The 18,267-nt window shown below is 40.1% G+C and overlaps 1 long non-coding RNA gene across 9 annotated transcripts; it reads left to right on the top strand.

Annotated features, from left to right (window-relative positions):
- Positions 1-277: 277 nt before the first annotated feature.
- Positions 278-14,636, top strand: LOC131243663 (uncharacterized). 9 transcript variants are annotated; one of them, XR_009170168.1, is made up of 9 exons: positions 3,077-4,051; positions 4,362-4,430; positions 5,435-5,927; positions 5,999-6,559; positions 9,874-10,011; positions 10,134-10,214; positions 10,309-10,460; positions 10,557-10,677; positions 13,896-14,636. It is a non-coding gene; the product is annotated as an uncharacterized LOC131243663 (long non-coding RNA). The 9 variants fall into 9 exon arrangements; XR_009170171.1 differs by lacking the exons at positions 3,077-4,051; positions 5,435-5,927 and adding an exon at positions 278-301 and having other exon boundaries at positions 4,355-4,430; positions 6,487-6,559; XR_009170167.1 differs by lacking the exon at positions 3,077-4,051 and adding an exon at positions 278-301 and having other exon boundaries at positions 4,355-4,430; positions 5,435-6,559.
- The last annotated feature ends 3,631 nt before the right edge of the window (positions 14,637-18,267 follow it).

Below are 18,267 nucleotides of genomic sequence, written 5' to 3'. Positions count from 1 at the left end.
GCAAAAAAAAACCCAATCTCTTCTCCTTCCATCCTCTCTCTCTCTCTCTCTCTCTCTCTCTCTCTCTCCACCGTAAATTCCCTCTCTCCAGACCTCGGAATTTCAACACCAAGGCCGTGAAATTCAGCTGCAACGAGAGTCCCGCTCTCCAATCCTCGTATGCCAATTCCCGTGGAATTGCCACCGAGCAGAAGGCTTGCAGATGCCACTGCTGCTGCTGCAGATTCTTCCACTACCACTTCGAGCGATGCAGCAGTTCAGAAAATCGGAGGATGGTGATGTGATGGTAGTCGTTTTGAAGGTGAGCGCATTTCTTGGATTTCAGAATTTCAGTGGAAATTCGTTACTTGAAAATGAATAAACGTGGGAAAGTGGCACACGGTTTTTGGACCGTCCGAATTATGTGCCCCATGTTGGATGGATCATAGCATCCCATTCGTCTCTTAGAAATAGCTGTTCGTTTTCTTTCTAGCCGTCCATTTGGTGGTCACCAATTGGGCAGTTAGGATCATCCAATCAGTCTGATTTAGAGCCTCTTCTCTGTCTACCTTGGATCCATGATTTGGATGATCTAGATCAATTGATTTTACACTTTCAGCTAAGATTTTACTGGAAAAGGAAAATTTAAGACAACTAGAAGAGGATTATATGATCAAAGATTGTGGATTCAAAACAGAGCCCTGCTATGGCTACTCAACATCCTACTATCCTGCCAGTACCGCAACCATGTACAATATCCAGGCCGTCCATTAGGTGGGTCCAACAGCTTCTGCGCATTGGCCAAACAATCAGGCAGCAGGGGGTGGGAGGAGTGGTTGCACATTATAATGCGAGCCATTTGTGAATTCCTTCTAATTGTTCATTTTGTCATACATGTAAGGCCCAGTTGATGATCGGACCAACCTGATTTTCAGGCAATGACACTATCAAGGTGATGAAAGGCATGGATGTCACTAACACTTGCCACATTGGCATGTGTGGCAGAGTAGGAATGTCGTAGGTTGTAGTGGCATTTACAAAATACGAAGGTTTGAGAATGCCAGGAACATGCAATGCAAATGAGAAGCCACACCGACCACTGTGCAGTCACATGTTTGTTTCTCGAGGACATCCCATCACCCCCGTATATGGTGCAATGGTCCGATGATCTGGACCATGCGTTCAGTGGTTCTGCTACATATGGGCCACTGTGCGAAAATCTCATTGATTAGAAGATCCCGGCAGTAAGATAAGTGGTCTGCAAGCTGACATTGGTGACAAAATACGAACTTTGCTAAGTGCACACGCCTGTGAAATAAAGCTCATGTACACGCCATATATGTGCTGACGTGGCACATAGTTGCGTGATCCAATTCATCCATCAGGTTGCTCTAACCTTCTACATGTTTTTCCCAAAAATAAATCTGTTTCACTCAGCATGTGGGCCCCAATAATGGAAACAAGTGGATCAGCTAGAAACTTCAGCTAAGCTTTTTCAGAGCCAGACATCTGTTTTGCAAACTGTGGGCCACCTGACCAGTGGATTTACCTGATTCTTTGGTTAGGGCATCAATAAAGGCACTTTTGAATCATAAGTTAGCTTGGGTTTTTTCATCATGGGCTCAACGTTGGATTACACAACCGATGGTTGGAGTGGATTTTACACACATCATGGTGGGCCTACCAAAATTTAGCAGTGGTGTCCTTCCTGCAAATATAGCTTAAAGAGATTTTAGGATGCCACTGCATGTTACTTGGGTGGTATTTAGTAGGGTTGTACACGAGCAGAGTTAGCTCGGTAGCTTGCTCGACTTGACTCGAAAAAGCTCAATTCGACTCAGTTCGAAACTGAGTTCGAGCCCAGTTGAGCTGATTTTTTGAACTTGAAAAAATTTCAAACCAAGTTCAAGCTTGCTCGACCTTAACTCGACTCGGATCGAACCCAACTCGAATCGAACTCAGATCGATTCAATTCAATGACTTGGTTACTTTGATATTGTTGTTGCTCACTAAGTGTTCGATGAAATGACTCAATGAAGTGTTGCTGGTGGCAAAGAAAGTACGTATATGAAACAAATACCTTTTTTTTTCTTGATTTTTATGTTGCTTATAAGGTGTTTAATAAAATACCTGTAAAACCATTGTTGTTGTTTTATATACAGTGAGATTTTGAAGGTACAGACCATGTGTTTGTGAAAATGCTGCACAGGCGAACTCAGCTCAATCTTAGCTCGAACTCGGCTTGAACTAGCCCAAGTTGTTGACCGAACCACGCTGAGCTGGCCAGTCAGGCTCGAGGACCGAGCCGAGCCGAGTTCGAGCTGGGTTCAACAAGTGGCCGAGCCAAGTCGAGCTGTGCCAAGCTCGACTCGTTTCAACTCATGTACACCTCTAGTTTTAAGGTCAAGAAGTTTTGTGGGGCTGATCATTGTGTATGTGTTATATTCACACCACTCATCTATTTTGATGATACATGATAGGATATGAGAAAAAAACAAATGAGACAAATCCAAAGCTCAAGTCGACTGCATCACATAAAGCCGTGGAAAATGATGCCCACCATTAATCCTTTCTAGGGCTCATCATGATATTTATTTTCCATCCAACTTGTTCTTAAGGTCACACAGACATAAATGAAGTGAAAGCATAAATATCAGCTTGATCCAAAACTTTGGTGGCTGCAATAAGTTTTCAATGGTAAGTTCTTAATCCCCACCACTTTCTATAGTGTGGTCCACTTGAACTTTGAATCTACTTTAATTTTTAGCCCATGCCCGAAGATGATGTTACATAATAGATGGACGGTGTGGATATAACACAGATTATGGTGAGATCCATAGAACTTAGTGACTTGAACAAATAGAAGAGATCCCACTTTCATATATTAACAAAAGAAAAAATTATGAGAGATGCCCCTAAGCCCACCACAATGAATATGCAAAATCCACTCCGACAATTAACCGTGTGATACAACAATAGGCTCAAGACGAAAAAAAATAAAAAAATCGCCTGTGATTTAGATAAGCGTCATAAAACATTTGGGAGAGATGTTCATTGTTAATTTTTTACAGGGCCTATCATGAAAATTACAAGTGGTTCCTTTCTGATGGATGATTGGATATCAGACCTATCATGCCATGTTGGCACATATGTGGCGTGTGCATGAGCTTTACTGCACACATGTGCTTATCAAAGCTCACAAAACACATTAAGTGTTAGTTTCAAAATGTGTTTGGCAAAGAGCATGGGGAAGTTTTTCTTTAATCAGTAGCTGAGGGAATATGGCTAGGTGGTGATGGCATTTTAGAAAGAATTGGTATAAATACGATCAGAAATTTGTAATTTCAAAGGGAGGCTTTTGAAAGCGGCGTCATAAGACTAAAAAAAAAAAAAAAACATCAAGGGCTTGTTTGGTAGACGTCTGAAAATGAGTTCATCACATGAGATTATGATTGTTGGTCATTAAGATTATTTTTAATCCTTACCAAAATGGCATATGATCTCTAATACGTAATTGCAATTAACTAAGATGAGAAGAACTCATTTTTAGGCGTCTACCAAACAGGCCCTAAAGCTTTAAGCCCTTAAGAACTATTTTGGGTGATGCTCAAAATTACTCTCCTTTATTTGCTCGCTATTTGAAAGTAGTAATCAATTCTGAAAGTATTGTGCCAAAATGTAAATGACTAAGCACTCCCATTACAATAGTGAAGATATTTGAATAGGCGGTTGTATCTTACATTTGGGAAATGATCTGGTGGCACACATCAATGGCTAACTTTGGCTGTTCTTATCACTGTCAACGGTGATGAGGAGCTGGCCCAATCAATCATCAACAACGTTGTCGTCACCATCTTAGATTTTTCCTAGCAAATTGGGAATGGCTTTTAAATGGTAGATTGGCAAAATACTGCAGTTGCTGCCCATCAAACATCAACCTTCCTCGTTTTTTCGGGGCTCTTGGATCTGGCAACCATAGAGGCTCACATTGACACCACTCACATGCCAACACGGCCCAATCAATACAAAATGCAGGCCCACAACTCATTCAACATTTAACATTTGTAAGTTTGTGTGTGTGTTATGTTTTTCTTTTTACCAAGACCATGAAACAACCAGGCTGAACTTGGTAAGCTGAAAGTTGTTTTCAGATGCACAGAGGTTTCATGTGTTCCATGTGGTTGGCCAAGTTCAGAAGAATTGAAAACGGTTCTCATCGGACATGTTCTCGTGACAAAATAAATACCCTGGTTGGCAAGGTTTCGCTGAATGCTTGATTTGGTGTTTCAAACTTCTATGGTGCATTTTCTATATCATCTGCTATTCTTGACAATGCAAGTATGCTGTTAGCTGATGATTTAGATTATTTGTGTAGGTGGAAGAAACACTGGCAATGCAAAACTTTCAACCCAAGATCAAAGCTCTTGAAGAGAGACTACACAGGCAATCCGGTAAATGCCAATTTGTCAGGTCAGAGCTTAATGATAGACGGTGTGTTTTCACCATGAGGTTTTGGGTTCAAGACCAGCTTATGTACACATGCACATGCATTTATGTGTGTGTGTGTGTGAGTGAGAGAGAGAGAGAGAGAGAGAGAGAGAGAGAGAGAGAGAGAGAGAGAGAGAGCAGCTTACCTACATGCCGGCGTGCATGCATGTGTGACCAGCTTTTGTGTGTGCGCGCACGCATGTGAGCGTGTGGCCAACTTACCGATTCACAGATACATCTAGCGTGCAGGCATGTGCATGTGCGTGTGTGCGTGCGCTTGCGTGCCTCCAGAAACAGAAATTGCAGTTTTGAATATTTTCTCAAGAAACATTGGCATCCACCACCTGGCGTCCTTTGGTAAAATCTTCATGAAAATTTGTTTGTTAAGCATCTTTCTTAAGGTAGGGATTTTTTTTTTTTCTTCTTTTGGGGATTTATACATTTTTCTTTTAGTCATTAGTAATCTGTAAGTGTCTCCATTGCATCCTATTCCACTCAATGAAACAAAGTTTTTCGGAACTATTCTTACCCTGGAGATATTGTGTGTGTGTGTGTGTGTGTGTGTGTGTGTGTGTGTGTGTGTGTGTGTGTGAGAGAGAGAGAGAGAGAGAGAGAGAGAGAGAGGGTGCATCTGCTTACATAAATAAATAAATAATTTTTATTTTTTTAAAAAAAAAAGGAGAAAAAATTGGAACCACTCTTCACGAGGAGCATGTAAAATCTGAGCCGTCCATTTATAAGCACCCATAATTTTCAAATTCCCTAAATATACTTACCTATGTTAGAAATCCCTTGTAATGTCCTTTTAGATTCCAAATTTCACAACTCTCTCAAGACTAATTTTGTGGGTAAAATTGTCCGTCACTGCTTGTGTTATATATAGTAGAGGTGTGTGGTTTCAATGATTTGCACTGCTTTCCGAAATAGGTTTGTACCTTGTAAAGATCATTTACAACGCCTCCTGCAGGGGCTGGTCTGACACTGTAGCCTACCTGGTTCTACCACTTCTTGTTGTTTCTCAGCACATGTGTCAATGGAGCTCATGAAGCCGCCTCAAGTGCAGAATCATCTTTCTAAAGCGTTGCTGCTCTTTTCAAATTTCTTTTTTTCTTTTTTTTTTTTATAACATATATCGAAGTCCTATAATTATATTCTTTGTTGGCAGACTGTTGATCTGGCTTCAAATAATACGCTTCTTATCTTCAATTTCTTCTTGTCATTGGTTATTTTTCTTTGTCAGCCCTCTCAGGATTATCAATCTACTGGTTGGTATCTTCTTCAAAATTTATTTATTTTTTCCAAAAGCAAGTGATATGTAGTTTTTTGTGTTACATTCTGTTGCATACTATATGTCCATGTTAATCATTGATCTTTGGTAATATTATTCATGCATGTCTCTATATCAGTACATGAGCCAACATACGTCTCTATCTCAGCATTTCTGTGACTTGTGTGATATGGTGATTTGTCTAATTTCCCCATATTAGCTTGCATCTCGAAAATGAAACAGCTTAAATTTTTTTGTTCACAGGCTGTAACTTAGATACAGACACTCATGTCGGTGTCGGCACTTCAAACTAAGCAAACCTGACATACTACCGCAGCCACAGGGTTATGCGATGATATTGAAAGATGCATTGTTGTATAAATTTGGTTCATACTAGTAACAGAATTAGAAAGATATATCAATATAATAGAATGACATCCAGGCTACAAAAGTGATATGCAAATAATACCCAAAAAAGGAAATGGATAAAGTGATGCAAAACATGTGAACTTGACTAGCACAAGTCTTTAGTACAGGTGCAACGCCATTCAGGTCACGTAAATCTGAGCCCGATGTGACCTGCTTTTCATATAAACTCACCTAGCAGGCCTCACTATGGTGGCCTACATGTCAAAATCCTGCTGATTAGAGATCCTTACTGTCCATACACATGCATTAATATATTGATGTTCTTTGTAGCTCATGAGCTTTGAGAAGTGATATTTTTGCCATGTGTTGCATCTGTGGTACAGCCTTCTAGATGAACCGCATGGATGACACATGGTCAGGAAGAAGGCACAAGCTTCATGGATGGACCTTGAAGGGGTGAGCCTCCCTAGAATTTCTCTATATATCACTTCATCATAAAATGCACTGATAATTTCACTAAATATGTAATTTTGTAATTCATCTGTTATAAGCACTAGCAAGATTGAAGATTGTTTCCCAAGCAAAAAACATCCAAAAGCCCGCAATCCTCTGATGTTTCACAAAACAGATTCTGAAATGTGAAAGATTTTATTTAGATTCTGTTCATCATGTGACTCCAGTTTTGCATACCTTCATGGGATATATATTTACATGATTAACTTGCTGATTTTAATCAACATATGTTATTGACTATTACGTGGTGCTAGTGGGAGTTCTGTGCTCTCATTGCTTGTCCCAAGCCCGGCGGAGGGTTGCTTTAGTTTGGCACCAGGCATGAAACTTTTGCCACAACTTTTATTGTAAATCCAGACAGTATGACATTTAAACCTCATAATCATGTAACATGATTCTTGTAGCTGACCCGATGATCTGGGATAAGGTTTTGATAATGATGATGATTTATGTATGTGATTCTCCCCAAGGTTGCAATCACAAACGTCGTACTCAGTACTGCAAAACAAGTGTGGTTAAGGAAATTAGGTGTTAGAAGACCTGTTATTGGTGAGGATGCAGGAGGAATAATTAGTGCAGGATGGGCAAAACACTCGACCTCTCAGACAATGTGGTCTGGTGCAAGGTTGCTTTTTAGTCCATTTTTTGAAAACTTGTTTTCTTAGTTTCCCAGCTGGATCATTAATTATTGCACCGATGAGCATACTGAACAGCAGGTTAGGTAATTAAAGAGGAGAAAAGTAGACATTTTGAACCGATCACTTCCATTAGAAAAGGTTAAGATGCTGGACTCTACATCCGATTCTGATGACCTCTCACAAAGAGAAAGGATAAGGTAGTTCCTGCCACTAATGTTCCGTAAAGTTAGACAGACATGGTCAGACTCGGATCAGGATCTGGACCACTTTTGGGGTCCATCAGATTGGATCAGAGTTTGGGTACTAGTATCCAGTTACTTGCTTATCAGGTACGATCCAATTCAACTCTGATCTGCCTAGATCCAACCTGTTTACAGCCCAGAGCTTCATTGGGTAGGGCTGACCCTATGACCCAGTGGATCTAGTCCGACTTGAATCTGTGATGTAGGACAATTGACCACTTGCTCTAAATGCCCACCTCACATGGGCCGCCCACCCTGAGTGTGTCCCCGCATCCCACAGGCTACCCTACTTGAGCCCGATGTGAAAATGCCCCTGCATTAATCACCCCCGGTAAGAAGTCTAGAACACGAGACCTCCCGCTTTGATACCACTTCGATGCAGGACAATTGACCATTTGCTCTAAAAGCTCAAACTAATAAAGCATGGCGAATTAATACATTTATCTCATAGCCCAGGCCCCACATCCCATTGGTTAGGACCTCTGCCGAACCCCCCTCGTAGGCCCCACATAACATGAGTACTGCCTCATATGAGCCACCCGCATGACATAGGCCGCCCACTCCAACTGTGTCCCCGCATCCCACAGGCTACCCCACTCGAGCCCAATGTGAAAATGCCCCTGCATTAATCTGGCTATATGAGGTGTGATGGATTAGGCTGGGTTTAGATATGGGATCAAATTAATAATCGGGTGGGATCCAAGTCAACTCTGACCCATCCTATTTACAGTCCATGTAAAATTGTTAGTATTCTGTGTTTTGACATCACCGGCTCATCCAAACTGTGCAAGTTTTGCTATATTTATGTGCATCTTATGAAGTTCCAAATATAGTAACTAAGAAACAGAGAATAAGATAGTGAAAACTTGATGGAATGGATATGGAGCTGAATAGAAATGCAGTGATCCTTGATGGGCATGTTTGGATTGGGTGAAAACAAAACAATGGAAAGTAAAGCATAGTTGATGCCATGGGTGTAAAGTTGACGTAAGCATGAAGAAAAGGAAATACTTTGCACCAGTTTGTTTTGCTAGAGAAACTGTGGAGGAAAGTGATTTCCATATCCATTTTCGAGTGTTTGGGTTGCAATTTTTAAAGGGAAGCCTCTTTTCCACTAATTGACTTTTTAAAGAGAAAATTGGTTTTACTCTCTTGTTGACGAAACAAAAGTGATTTCCTTTTCTTTTTATGTTTTTAACAGAAGAAATGTCAGATCAAAGGAAAGCTGTTTAATGCCTCAGTTTTTCTTTGTTTTCCCTCAATCCAAACAGGCAGTTAATGATGAAAGAGCATAAACAGTCATGCTTTGACCCTGAACTCTTATTGAAGTTTCAGAGTTGGATGTTTACATTCTTGAAAAAATTCATTAGCGCGTGTTTTTATTCTCTATCAAATGAATTGCAACAGATAATCTAATAAAGCGGAAACGATCAAATTGTCATTGCCTGCCTTAGCATTTTCGTTGAGGGATTGGGCTCCAAACTGCAATTACCTTACTTACAAGATGGACTTGAAATGAATGTAACTGCAATTTGAAGGCTCTTCCTTATGACTTCTAGGAGATGTCATTACAATTTGGAATTTTCCACTTGTCTAAATGGACTCATCAAAATTAACTTGCAATTCAATTCACTTGTGCATCTTAAGTTGCAAAAACGATGGTAACCTTGTTAAGGTTATATCAAGGTATTTCATATCGGTAACGGTTACTGTAACAGTCACCACCATTACCGATACGGGGGCACAACGACTGTTACAACCCCCGTAACGGTTGGAAAAAAAATTACCTGAAAATTTCTGAAAAAAAAAACCTAAAAAATCCATAATAATGTAAATATTCCAAATCTATATTCTTTTTTTTTTTTTTGAACATGTTTATGGTAGCGTAACGGTCCACTCTTTGGTGAGGGTTGTATTGGGTTGTTTGGTGAATTTATGAACATGGTTATGTGTTTCTAATGTCTACACATCACAATCAAGCATGGCATATATACTACTTTTTCAAAAAAAAAAAAAAAAAGGCCTGTGGAACTTCTATTTGTCAAAATCGCTTCAATCTACTATTTTAATCCTAAAAACTATGGTACAAGTAGTCAAAATCTGTTATAGATTGATCTAGGAAAGTTTTTAGAAGGGAGAAAAATAGATTTTACATTGAAAAAAAAAAAAAGTTATGCTATTTTATTACTATTACGGGGGTAACGGCCGTTATGCCCCGTAACGGCTGATACGGTCCAAAAAAAAAACAATCACCCCGTTTCGCCCCGTTTCACCCCGTATTGTGTAATGGTCACAGCCATTGCCTATACATATCAGCCTTTACAGCCATATCGTAACGGATTTGCAGATTTATTCTGAACTGATCTAACTTCTACAGCAGGAAGAGGAAGTCCTAGAAGGCACGTATGCTTCCAGTAGCAGCAAACTGGTTATTATACCAGCAGACAAAGGATCAAATGATCAATGCAGAGATGCTCAGCGTAGAATATGCACATCCCTTAGCTTATGGCTTCTGGTGAGTCATGTAGATCACCACGGATTGCATATTAAGAATAATGGCCATTTTATATTTGGTATAATTAATATAAAGGTTTCTGTTTCTGGTGCAGTCATTAATGCTGCGTTTGGTTGTACCAGATATAATGAAATTTGGGGCAACCAAACACACCCTAAGCTACTTGGTTGGCAGTGAAGTAAAAGGACTACTTGACTGTCAATGTATGTGGGTCTAGCCTTTTTTCTCTCGTGTTTTGGTGTTTTGGAATCAGGAAAAAAAAAAAAGAAACTCTAATGTCTACAGTGGTTGTCGCAGGTGAAGAATCTCTCATCAGACAACAGCCATGGATCTTAGTTAGAGTTAGGGCCCTGATGGCAACATGTGGGGTGAAGCTGAGGGCAGAAAGAAGAGTGTTCCAGCATTTATCTTTTGAAGGCCACTGAAGTTCAATTGCACACTAGCTTAAGGTAAAACGATTCTCCACTCAAAATCCATGTCATTTTCAAAATAATTGGGTATTGATTCCATGACCTTGGGTTTCATTATGTGGTTCATAACTACAGGAAGTGAGTCATAGTCACCAGGAACTTCCATCACATGAGATAATCATGCTCACTTGTTCATACATGCTCCCCATGAACTTAAGCTCCTGAAGCTTGGGTCCCACAACTGGTTCTTAGTTGGGTGAGCACAAATCCAAAGGGTTATTACTTGGGAAAATAGAACCTTTTTTTTTCTTTGGGGGGGGGAATAGAACATTTTTTTTTTTTTTTTTTTTTTTTTGTGGCTGTTATTCATTTTGAGAAAGTAAGATGTGAGGGTGTCCTATTTCATTGATACTGTATACAGTAGAGCTTTGCTAAGTGCACACACATGTGCAATAAACCTTCTGCCCCTGCCCCACATGTGCCAGCATGGCACATACATGCAAGATCTAATCCGTTCATCAGGTTGGTCCGACCTCCTACATGTTTTTTCACAAATAAAATTTGTTTACCAATCAGCATGTGGGCCCCAATATTGGAAACAGGTGGATGGGTTAGAAAACTTTGCCCAAGTTTTTCATAGCTGTACAATTTATTTATTTTTTTGGCAAATTGTGGCCCTACCTGACCAGCGGATCAGCTGATTCTTGGGCTAGGGCATCAATATAGTGATCACATTCAGATGGATAGATTGGATCTTGGACCCACCATGCCATGTTGGCACATGTGGCATGTACATGAGCTTTATTGAACACGCGTGGGCTTAGCAGAAGCTCATATACTGTATATAATGCCAAAACTTCATTCAATCTACGCTAACACCTAAACTTAGTGAAACAATATCACACCAAAATCTAAGAAGCCTACTACCGGAACACATTTAAATTACAAATCTGCGGGTATATTTATACCATGTATTCCAAACTGCCCCTGCCCATTAGATTGCAAGTTCGCATCAAACCATATAATTAAAATTTTTAAAAATTCCCCCAACTCCTTAGAAAGCATAAAACCATGTGTCTGCATTTCTATCATGGGTATCAGAGGCCTTTTGGTAGCAGTGGATACGAAATCGTTTCTATTCTTTTCTTTTTACCTGTTCACGTGGTCGCATTGCATGTTTCTCTGCATAATGCACACGTTACGCACATTATGCTTGTTGCTGACTACATGTGTAAAAAGCATTGAAATTCTGTAATCATACATTCAGGACACAAGATTACGTGGATAAAAGGTGTTTCTACTTTTCTCTCTTTATCCTGTTTACGTTGTCGCTTCGCATGGTCTCTAAGCTTAATGCATACGTTACATACGTCAGATTTGTGTCCGACTATATACATGAAAAGCATTGAAGATCTATTATCATACATTCTAGCCAGATGCAAGATCTTGGATGGATAAAAGGGTGATATTAATTATTCTCTCACTTGTTTTCGAGATTGCATGGTCTCTTTATGAATGTTACATCTGTTGATGTTGTTGCAAACCGCATTTGTCAACCATAGGTCTGTCCCAAATTTTTACCACAATATCTTTGGAGGAATTATAGGATCCTTGACCAGAGGTTTACCGCAGCATACTTGGGTTTTCATATCTGACAGGTGAGACCCAAGGTTCAGTGATCCTAACCATTGGTCTGATGCAGCATACAATGGATGGGCCTCATATCAAAATTCTCTCAGATTGAACTTCTTCGCTACTAACCATGGGCCATTTTCATTTGAACTTAAGAATCTGGATCACTTCATTGTCTCTTCTTAGCTGTCTATTTGCGAGCTGAAATTGAAAGCTTATAATTGACCTACTGACGAGATTTTTGGGCTTGGTTTATCCAGCGTGAGAGCAACAAACCAATGGTCTGGATTACCAAATCATGGGTCTCACCTGTCGGATCCAAAAGCTGAGTATACTGTGCGAAGCACCTATAATTCCTCATATCCCCTGTAAACCCTGTTATCGTAATTGATATTTTAAGACAGGAGAAAGGTGAGCCAAGTGTTCCCAGGAGTCCATTTACTCTTATCTCCCACCATCTGTAAATGGTGGATGGGAATCTTAACATGTCAAAATGGTCTTTTTGAAAATTGAAATATTGAAATGCTGCAGGATTCCCATCAACCATCTTTAAATGGTGAGAGACTGCAATGGCATTAGCCCCCTGTACTTTGAAATCATTCTGTAGAAAGAAAACCTTCCCCAAAAATAGTTCATCACCGTCAGCTGCGGAGAAACACCATTACTATCTACTACAATAAAATCTGTTTATGCTCATATGACATGTCTACCACAGCCATAAGTTTTCATCCTTCAACTACCAACAAACATCACCACCCTTTCTTTTTCTTCTAACTGCAAATACCTGCAACCTATCCATCTCTCTATCTGTTTATCTATCTCGCTGTAGTCCTGTCCATCTATGGTCGAATCGGTGGCCGTCTATTCCCAATTGGGTTGGGTCCTGATGGAGCCTTGTATTGCTTCTTCCCTGGAGCCTGTTTCGCTTTCTCCTTTTGAAACATTGTTATAGAAGAATTCAGGTATATGCCAAAATATCCAGAGATGAAAAGAATGGATGATTGGAGAAGCAAAATGGTGTTTGATAATACTCACTGATGTAGCCAAATGATTTCCCATGACTAATTGAGATTTGGGTTGTTTGCTTCCTAGCTCAAAATCAACTGCTACGAATGGGAAACTCTCAAAATTCATTAGAAGCACCACACACACACAGAGCATGAAAAAATGCCCCCCTATTTAAATTTTTGAGCTTTGCTAAGTTCATGTGTGTGTGCTATAGAGCTCGTGTACATGCCACACGTGCCAGCACAGCACATGTGTGAGATCTAATCCATCCATCAGGTTGGTTTTGCAAAATATAAAATCTGGTCCAATCAGCATGTGGGCCCCGATATTGAAAACTGGTGGATGGGTTAGAAAACTTAAGCAAAGTTATTCGGAGCCATACATTTTTTTCCCAAAAACTGTGGCCCACCCGACCAGTGGATCAACCTGCTTCTTGGGCTAGAGCATCAATATAGTGGCGCAGTTGTGATGGATCGATTAGATCTTGGACCTACCATGTCATGCTGGCACAAATGGCATGTACCTGAGTTTTATTGCACATGCATGTGCGCTTAGCAACTTTTTTATTCTCCTTCTATGATGTGAATCAAAGAGCAATGTTCAGTAAGAATGCTTCTTACTAAATTCATCTGTGATAATGCACGGCTGTTGGATATGAGTGCCTCATAGTGAATTGCAGAGGACCTTAAAATCACCTTGATTGCATGGGTTTGATCATCCGATCATGCCCATGTCCAATCCACAGTGAGCCCCTCCTATCGACAGCTGGCAATCAACTCAGCAACAATAGAAGAGTTAGTTGGAGAAACTTACCTGTTTCAATGGCTTCGGCAGTGATGGTAATGAAGTTATGGAAATGAGAAGAAGCTGCAAGGAGTAGACATGTCAAGAGAAGATGGGTTATGGTCTGTTTCCTCTTCATACTAGGAATGTTGGGCTTGAGCATTGGTTGAAGTGGTTAGAGAAAAGGGGTGGAAGGCCTTTTGAAGCATGGGAAAAAAAGAAAAGCCATAACTAACTCATGAAAAAAGATAGGAATGTTTTTGCTAAGGTGTGGAATCCTATGTATGGAAATTGAATTTTGATTAGATTAGGATTGTGCGTTTCTCTTCATTACAGGTTTTGACTTCTCCCTTGCAATCATTTGGAATAACATCAAAGTCATTGGCTTTGCCGCTTGCATGCATTCCCTCATGAGTGCCCAACCCATTTTGTTCAAAATGGGCATGTGGGTGTGACCTGTCGGGTGGCCCGCACCATTGCAGTAGGCCCAGTGCACCGCCGCAGGACTCTGATGTGTCAACTCACGACTCAGCAAGATTTCAAGCCTAGTATCTGAGAAACTTGTTGCCGCAAGTGACTCAACCATGATCTCACCATTTTGAGGTGAGACTATTCCCTGCGGATGCACGCATATCAGGGAGGGATATCGAACTTGCGTCTGGGAGGAGCACACCCACGACGCTTGCCATTCGCCCAAACCCCTTGCGGATTTTGAATTACTTGATACAACATTTTTAAATATTTATTTATCTTCGTAATATTTTCAATTTATAATAATTAAATATTCAGTTGGGTAATGTTGTCGAGTTGAGTTTCCAGGTTTTGAACTATGGCATATTTGAGTTCTTGCGGTGCGTTACAGGGCCCACGGATGTGATATGATAGATTGATGACCCGTCAACACGCTGTCTTTAACATGAATCTTGTCGCTAAGAATATCAAGATTTTTATCACTCATAATGGCAATATAGGGCTGGCCCAGTTGCTAGATTGTGGTCTGATTTTCAGACCTGACGATTAATGGGCCGGTACCAGGGCATTGGCCCTTTCTGTGTAATGAGGTGTGGGCTCTGAGCTAACTGTCAGTCTAAATAACGGGCCTGAAGATGAAACAGCTGGGCTCGGGCTAACCCAGACTGTCGTGGGGCCCGCACCCATTGATGGCTCCAGCTGCCATGCTATTTCTATTGCATTGGTGGCCTTGCCGACGTACGGGTGGATATTGAAAATCATCTTCTTTCACTGAGATGGGGTGGACCACCATAAATGTAATGATGGTGCGTGCTACCTTGGGCTAATGGGACAAAATTCTGATAAATTGAAAACCTGTGGGAGAGATTGATTGTCTGGATATGTAGCCTATCTGCAATTGATTACATGGACACTAGGATTAGGGTTTTAGTTATTTTATATTGCTAGGCTGGTGGTTGGAGTCAACTTACAGAAGTGCCCTTTCAAATAGCACTCTTTTATTTATTTATTTATTTATTTTTCTTGGAATGAACTAGTACCCACTCATTTTTTTCTGGCATGTAATTCTGCAATGAGTCGGGCCTGTTTGGTTCATGGAATGCTATTTTAATGTGGTGTGAAATTCACATCATTACACATCTTACTGTGATTGAATATTGCCAACTGTCAAATCAATCTAATCTTTTAGAATCACCACAAGATATGAATTGGTGGAAGTATGTTTTCATGTGATATATCTATACCGTTCATCCATCTTAAGTGATCATCTTATGGAATGAGGCAAAAAATAGACTGATCCGAAGCGAAAATAGACCACACCACAGCTAGCAGTGGGGATTGAAAGTTAGCAATGTGGTTCACTTGAGCTTTCAATCTTCCTTATTTTTAGGACATGTCCTAAAATAATATTGTAAAATGGAGGGACAATGTGGATATAACATATATTAACGAAATTACATCCAGGTGTGAGTACTTTACATTTCATACATTGTCTGAGATGGTTGGTACAGCCACTACCATGTTTTACTTCCAACCAGGCGGACTCGTATTGCCTACTACCCCGCCCATCTCGAGCTGGGAACGGGCAGGAGCTTCTGTGATGCATGGGTCTTATCTACACTGTCCATCCATTGTTTTTTTCGTATCATTTCAGGGTATAAGCCTAAAAATGAGGTATATCCAAGCCTCAAGTGGACCACACCACAGGAAGCAGTGGTGATAATGATTTTCATGGATGAAACTTTTCTAGAGTACACGTTGATGTTTATTTGCCATCCAACTTATTCATAAAGTTACAATAGACCTAGACAGAGAAAACACAACTATCAGCTTCTGTGGCTCCCGAGAAGTTTTCATAAGTAAGAGTTTAATCCCCATTGTGTAGTCTACTTGAGCCTTAGATCTGCCTCATTCTTTGGGTCTACCCCTAAAATAATATGAAAAAATTGGACAGTTTGGATAAGACCCATGCATCACGGTAGCCACTCAAACCTCTTGCCTGTTCCCAGCTGAAGACAAGAGGGGTAGGATGCAATCCGCATCCCAAACACCGTAGTAATAATAATCATTACCCATTTACCATACATTATAATAATAATGTTGTTGTAATAAACTAATAGGTAAAGCAAATGTACCCTAAGAACTCCTTGAGGTTCATTTGGACACATATGTTTTGCGTTTGGATGCACTTTGCAAACTCCCAAAACACAGACCCAACATCAAAGCAACTGCTTGTAGACAAAATCCCTTGTTTGTACTGAAACAATGGTTTTGCGGCCCGTTTGGATGCCCACTGAAAAATTTTAGCGGATTAGCTGTTACCCGGGTAACAGCTTAGTGGGTGTTGCCCCAATCGTGTGGGGGGCACCTTGATGTATTTTCTGTATATCCACGCTGTCCATCTGTTTTTTCATCTCATTTCAGGATGAGATTCCAAAATTTAAGAATATCCAAATCTCAGGTGGACCATACTACTAGAAACTGTGATGAATGATCATTAAAAACTTTTGTGGCCCACGAAAGTTTTGGATCAAGCTGTCTTTGTATTTTCCCTTCATCCAGACCTTATTGACATTATCAACAGGTTGGATTGCAAATAAATATTATTAAAACCTTAAGATGGGCTCTTTAGAATTTTTAATTGTGAAGCACTCAATCACCTCTCTTTCCTGTGGTGTGGTCCACATGAGATTTTTATCTTCATAATATTTGGGACTTTGTCCTAAAATGGGCTGGAGAAACGGATGGACAGTGTGGATATACAAAACATCATCACGGGGGGCCCACAGTAAGGATAGCATCCACCAAGCTATTGCCCGGGTAACACCTAGCATGATCTACTTCAAAAAAAAAAAAAAAAAAGTTTCAAAACTGCTGGTGAAATAGTCCCTAAAAAGTCGAGGAAAACATCACTTTTGCGGGTTAAAGCCCTTTTGCAGAAGTCGCGTTCCAACGGGCACTAATAACTTATCAAATGCAGATTCAGAGACAACATCCCTTGTTGACTTTAACTGTTTTTTTTTTCTTCAGGGGAATTTTTAAATTAAAATTTAAAAAAAAAAAACCTACCTTCTTAGTATAAAATTTACATTTCAATGTTTTTTTTCGAAAAAGTTTTCAATAAGCTACTTGATTAATTTAAGTAATTATTATGGTAATACCTTCCGGTGACACTGAAGTTGGGGTTTTGATTAAATGGATCAAGTGGCTCGGATGGGCTCCACCTCGATGTTTATGTGAAATCCACCTTGATAACTAGGTGTGTCATCCAACGTTAGGACCAGGCTCAAAAATTAGCTCTATCTGCATAATTGGAAACAGTGTGCAAGACAAACCTTACCCTTCAAGCTGTTTCCCTTAATGTGCCCCACCTAATGCAAGGATGGGAAGATGTTTTGGCCCCAAGCTTAAATCTTGGTGTGGTCCAATAGTTTTTGTGGATTTCATATAATCATCACGGTGGGTCCTATAAAAATCAAAGGTGGACGTCTCTCTCCTATTTATTTCCTTTGGTGTGACCCCACATGATTCAGGTCTCACCTGGGACTACAGGTCTCGTAGTCATAGGGAATTTTATATACACATAACTGTGGCCCCATAAAAAATCAAGGGTGGCATCCCTCTCCCAATAAATTAAAAAACATAAACAGATATTTAAAAGGAAATTGTAGGGATGCCAAGGCTTATTTTTTAACTGTCTACTATAATTTATATATGAGATTCACTCTTACCATTAGATATGTAATCTCACGTTGGGCCCAGGGCCAAAAAAAAAAAAATTTCATGCTAGCCTTTGGTTCAGGTGGGACACGCCAAAGGAAACTAGCCAAAGAAAATAGTTGAGAGAGATGTCCACCCTTGAATTTTACAAGGCTCACCACATTTATTATATGAAGTCCACTCCAACCGTTAGTTGCTATGCCAAAATTTAGGCTTGATGCCCGAACGTCGA

The sequence above is a fragment of the Magnolia sinica genome, chromosome 4 (assembly GCF_029962835.1).
Source record: "Magnolia sinica isolate HGM2019 chromosome 4, MsV1, whole genome shotgun sequence".
In the NCBI taxonomy this organism is placed as follows: Eukaryota; Viridiplantae; Streptophyta; class Magnoliopsida; order Magnoliales; family Magnoliaceae; genus Magnolia; species Magnolia sinica.
This window is presented reverse-complemented; position numbering and strand designations above follow the sequence as displayed.